Here is a 6,000-nt window from a genome sequence, read left to right as displayed (position 1 = left end):
CAGATGGTGAGTAGAATAGGGTCTTGAAACAATAATGAATGAGCAAAGGGAGGTGTAAAATATGGATATGCAAGTCACTTTAAAAGTCAGACTCAGTTTTCCTATGATTTTAAAAGATACAATGGATCAAAACCTTCTTAGGGTGGAACAATAATAGATTGAAGTTTCAGTGTTTGTGGGAAATAAGACAAACTTTTTGACGTAGAAATAAGAGTCTGATTAATGCATCTTGGGGGAAGTTGTGATTTAGGGATTATCTTGATTTTGCAGATGAAGAAAATAAAGACTGGAAGATTGAATGAGTAGGATACATAGTGATCAAATCAAGGATCAAACTTTGCTCTCTAAGCTCTACTTTAGGTCTTCTCTATTCAGAAAAAAAAAACAACCTAGTTTCTGAATAACTGGATATAAATTCAGATTTCAAAGAGCCAATGTTTACTAAGAATTAGCCTATTTTAGGGGTTAAGAATGTTTGTGCTTTTTGAGTAATTCAGCTCCCGAGAATGTATGTTGAAGAAATTGTTCTAAATTAGGAAAAGGCTTTGTACACAAAGGTGGCTAAAATGACGTGATTTATAGCAACTGGAAACTTCTAAACAATCTAAATATTTAAGCACAGGATAAATATAAAGCACTGTAGTCAAGTACATGGACTCTGGAACCAAATTGCTTAGATTTTCATCTTAGCTCTTTTACTGACTAGCTCTTTGGGCAAGTTCCTCTGTGCCTCACTTTGTATTGTAAAATGGGAATAGCAATCTTACCTATCTCACAGAGATTTTGTGGAGATTACGTTTTATGTAAAGCACTTAGAATAGTGCTGGGCACTGTGTATTTGCAGTTATTGTTATTGATGGATTCTATATAGCAATTTAAAGTTATAGGTGTGAATAATCCAACAATATTGAAAAACACGTATAATGTAGAATTTGTTGATGGATTGGCTATGGTATCAAGAGATGTGTTTTAAGGATGACTTCAAACATTTTGGTCCAAACAACCACAAAAGTGGAATTGCTTTTTCCTAAGATAGAGAAAATGCTGGGAGCAGCAGATTTGGGAGTGGGTGGGAATCAGGAATTCCATTTTACATGTGTGACATTGAATGTCACAGAGACACAACCAGGTGGACATGTCAAGAAGGCCGCCAGATAAATATGAAGCTCAGGGAAGAAGTCCACACAGGAGATATCAATCACCAGTATATGGATGCTGTTTAAGGTCATGAGGTTAGACAAAATCGCTTGAACAGTGAGTGTTGATAGAGATTACAACAGGTCTGAGGGTTTCCAGTGTTTGAAGTCAGAGAAATGAGGAGTCGGTAAGGAGACTGAGAAGGAGAAGCCAGTGGTATAGGAAGAGAGCTAGAAGTCAGTGGAGACCCAGGAGAGAACAACCATGTCAGATATTGCAAATCAAGGCTTGAGAAACAACTGTCCATTTGGCCTTGGAGGTTATTGGTGACCTTGACAAAACTGTTACAGTGGAGTGAAAGGGGTGAAAGTCTAACTGGAAGGAGTTCAAGGGAGAATGAAAGGAGAGGATTGGAGACAGTGAGGACAGGCTACTTTTGAGGTTTTTGTTTGTTTTTCCCTGACAAGGGAGCAGAGATATGGGGCAATAGCTAAAGGGGCATATGAGGTCAAGGGAGGGGTTTAAGGTGGGAATTATTATAGCTTATTAGCTCTTGGTGGGAATGACCCAGTGTAGGACGTATACAGGTGGAATAAGTGATAACTCAGGTGAGCGGTGACAATTGATGGAAGGAGTGGGCTTTAGGATATAGGTGGAGGAGTCTGGTATTTGACCTGAACAGGGACATTCCATCCATAGTAAGAAGAGGAAGACAGGGTATGAATGCAGGGAGTTAGAAGATAGGGTGAGAGCGTTCACTTTTTTTTTCTCCTGTCTTATCAGTGAGTGCCCCAGATCATTAGCAGAGGGTAATGGTAAAGGAGGAGGTTTGAGGAGGGGAGAAGGTAAGAAGTCATGCTCCTGAGGAATAGGGCAGTGAGTGGACCAGGAGACTTAGTAGGGCTGCTAGACCAAGGCCCCCTCAGTGAGGCTGGGGGGCACAGATTTAAGGTGCTACCATTCAGAAAGGCCATATGTCCTTTGTAGCCCATCTAGCTGCCTGGCTGTAGTTATGCTGTAGACAGAGTTGAATTATTTTGTCAGGCAATGTCTGGGCTCCACTAATTAAATCAAAATCTCTGGGGCTTGGACCCAGCCATAGATACACCCAAAGTGATTGTCACATGCAGCCAGGGTTGAGAACCATGGATTAAAGCAAGAGGGTGAAGGGGAGGTACAGTGAAGAGCCTGAGCTCCAGGAAATACAGCTGTGAAAAATTCAGTGTATGTTTAATTACATAAGTGTGAGCTATAAATTTAATTACTATTGTAATTCAGAGAACAGGAGTCAAGGAGGAGGAACCAACATTGATTGAGTACCTACAATGGGTTAGGAATTGTGTTAAACACTGTATATGCTTAGTCTTGAAACAACTGTTGGAAATAAGAATTTTAACCTCTACTTTAGAGTAAATATGCTGAGACTGATAATGAGGATGTGAGTTGCCCATAGGTCCACAACTAATAAGGAGTAGAGCCAGGATTTGAATCCAGAAGCAATTTACTCTAAGATTATTGCTTAAGATTTTGTGGAAGAGGTGTGACTTCAGTTGTGTGTTAAAGGAGCAGTAGAATTTTTATTTTGGAGATGTAAGAGGGTTTCCTAGCTAGAGGTTAAAAAAAAAAAAAAAAAGTCTGGAGGCAAAAAAGAACATGAGGAATTCAGGGAATATTCAGGGAGAAGGATGCCTCCCAGGGCCAAATGGGTTGAAATAAATGAAAGAATGAATGATCTAACCAACCAACCAAGGAATAAATGAATTAGGAGAGTGTCTGTCCTCAATGGCCAGTTGGCTGGGCAGCTGACAGTGTACTCAGGGCCCAAGGAAGTTGCATTGCAGAATAGCTAAGTGAATGTTCCCTGCATTGTTTATACAATTCATTATTTTTTAAAAAATGATAGCTCTTGGACTCCATTGAGATCAAAGATGGCCCCTGAGTATGAGCTCATTATCATCTGTCACCATGGCTTGGGAGCTTTATGTGTCCACAGAATCTCAGAATCCTATTTCCCCAGCTTTAATCTCAGGGTCGATATCCCAACACAGCACTGCTCATAATAAATAGCTAGTATTAAATGATAAAGTAGGCTACTGTGTTTTATTTTATTTGGCTTTCAGGCCAATCAGTTTTACAGCTGTCTGTCTGAATGCTGAAAAAAAATTCTAGAGACAGCTAAGAATCATAAGAAAAACTACAATATACTGACAAAATGAACCTTTATCTTCCCCACTTCTCCCACAGAAAGAGGCCCTAGGTAGACTGTTGATGATACATCTAATAAGCTGGATGCTTATGGAAATGGTCCTTTTGATTGGTTTGCAGAGTAACTCTATTTTATGCCGCTTTGGCCTGTGGATACAGCTTCTCCTCTGCACCTGTGTGATGTGCTCAGTGACAACATTGGTTTGCTTGCCTTCTCACAGAGATATTTTTTTGCTTTGATAACATGGAAAATCATAATTCCTGAATTAGAGCATGAGAAATAAAATCTGTGCGGTCGCAGTTGATATAAAATCATGGCAAAAAAAAAATGATGTATGAAAAATAAACTAGCATCTGTCCTCATCAGTGCTGCTGATTAGAAAGCTGCATTTCTCCTTTCTTTGCCTAGGTATTCCTTTGGGAAATATATGTGGTTCAAATAAGGTGGCATGTATCTTGCCTGTCCTTGGCCAGAAAACATTCACTTTTGAGTTTTTTTGTTTTCGTTGTTGTTGTTATAGAAAGAAAAGGACTACGAATGACCCAACCAGAAACTATGCAATAAATTTAACATAAAAGGCAACTTCTAAGAATAATTGTTATGCTTGTTTGAGTTTCAGTTTCTGTCCCAAGAAAGTCTTTTTAGTTTAAGTCACTCATTGATGCAGCTTGCACTATTCAGCCATTCACAGAGCAAACTTGTATGAAGTATCTATCATGGGCTAAACAGTGTGCTGGGAACCAAGAAAGATAGTGAGAGAAATAAAATGGACCCTGAGCTCAAAAAGCACTTACATTAATGACTAAGGCTCTTCCAGTAAATACTGTGAAGCAGCAGGCCGGACGCGGTGGTTCACACCTGTAATCCCAGCATTTTGGGAGGCCGAGGTGGGCAGATTGCCTGAGCTCAGGAGTCCGCGACCAGCCTGGGCAACGCGGTGAAACCCCGTCTCTACTAAAATACAAAAAATTAGCCGGGCTTAGCGGCATGTGCCTGTAGTCCCAGCTACTCAGGAGGCCGAGGCAGGAGAATAGCTTGAACCCAGCAGGCAGAGGTTGCAGTGAGCCAAGATTTTGCCATTGCGCTCCAGCCTGGGCGACAGAGTGAGACTCTGTCTCAAAAAAAAAAAAAAAAAAAAAATACTGTGAAGCAAGAAAGGAGCGACATACTCACCGATTGCCTATGCTGCCTCTCACTAGATTTATGACTATCAAAAAGGGCCATTTGGATTGCCTTTATACATGTTGCAGCATATGGTATAAAACTCATTATTGCTATGGAACCAACTAGAATTTTCCAAAGAACCAATGACTCCAAGGACATTTGTGTATGAGATACACATGTTCTGTAGATTATATAAATGAATCACAGACATACTTTAAAAATTATTATTGCTACCCTGAAGCATATTCCATGATTTTTGTTTCCATTATTATTTTTTAATTATTAAAATCCATTTGGTTCCCTTACAGAAGAATGCAGAAAGGCAAAATACATTTAGCTAGAGAGGAAGTGTGAAGGGTAACTGGGAGTGCTAGGACTGGTGTCACCTGAACTGGTAAGGGGTTGACTCCATTGTCATCCCACGGAGGAAATTCCCACAGAGTTAAATGCAGACTCTTGCACCATAGAGGACACAGCGCATTGGCTTCCAGGACACCATATTCTCTTGGTTGCCCCTTCCAAGTCTTTTTTACTGGTTTTTACTCTTCTGCCTGGCTTGTAAATGCTGGAGGGCACTGCCACTTATCCAGTTCTTTTTTCTATCTACCCTCACTCTTTTCATGATCTGATCCAATCATATGGCTCTAAATAACATAATAACATCTATCTGTGGACAACTCCCAAATTTCTATCTATGGCCAAGACCTCTCCCTCTCAAACTCCAAACTCATGTAGAAAAATTCACTTAAACAGCTCACATACATTCCCTCCTGCCCCCAAACAACTCTACCCACAGTCCTTCCCATCTCAGTTGATGGTAACATGTTTCTTTAGATTGCTCTGGTCAAAAATCTTAGACTCCTCTTTCACTTCTCTTTTTCTCACTCTTCATCCAATATGTCAACAAACTGCCTTGTTTCTTTTTAATGTAAAACCAGAATCTGACCACTTCTCGCCACCCCCTGTGCTGTTTCTTGACCTGTGCTACCTTGATCTCTTGCCTGGATTCCTGCATACCCTCTCATTGGTCTTCCAGCCCCTACCCTTCTTCTCCTACATCCATTCTCCACACTGCAGCCAGAGTGATCCTTTTACAATTCATGTCAAATCATGTCACTTCCCTGTTCTGAACTTTGCAATGGCTTCCCATCTTATTAAAGTGATGTCAGCGACCTTCATGATTTACCCCTGTCACCTCTTTACCTCTCCTCCTTCTACTCTTCCCCTCACTCACACCATTCCCATTATATCATCCTCTTGCTTGTCCTTGAACATGCCAGGGATGCTACTGCCTCAGGGCCCTTGTGCTGTTGGTTCCTCTCCCATGTATCTGCACATGGCTTACTTCCTCAGCTCCTTCAAGTCTGTACCCAAATGTCTCCTACATGAGACTTTCCCCAACCATCCTATCTAAATTGTAACCCACCCCACTCCTGGTTGTGACCTTCCCCCTTCCTCTGCTCCATTTTTTCATAGTACTTATCATCTTCTAA

This window comes from Rhinopithecus roxellana, chromosome 12 (assembly GCF_007565055.1).
Source record: "Rhinopithecus roxellana isolate Shanxi Qingling chromosome 12, ASM756505v1, whole genome shotgun sequence".
In the NCBI taxonomy this organism is placed as follows: Eukaryota; Metazoa; Chordata; class Mammalia; order Primates; family Cercopithecidae; genus Rhinopithecus; species Rhinopithecus roxellana.
The sequence above is the reverse complement of the archived record's forward strand: the minus strand, read 5'-3'. Positions refer to the sequence as shown.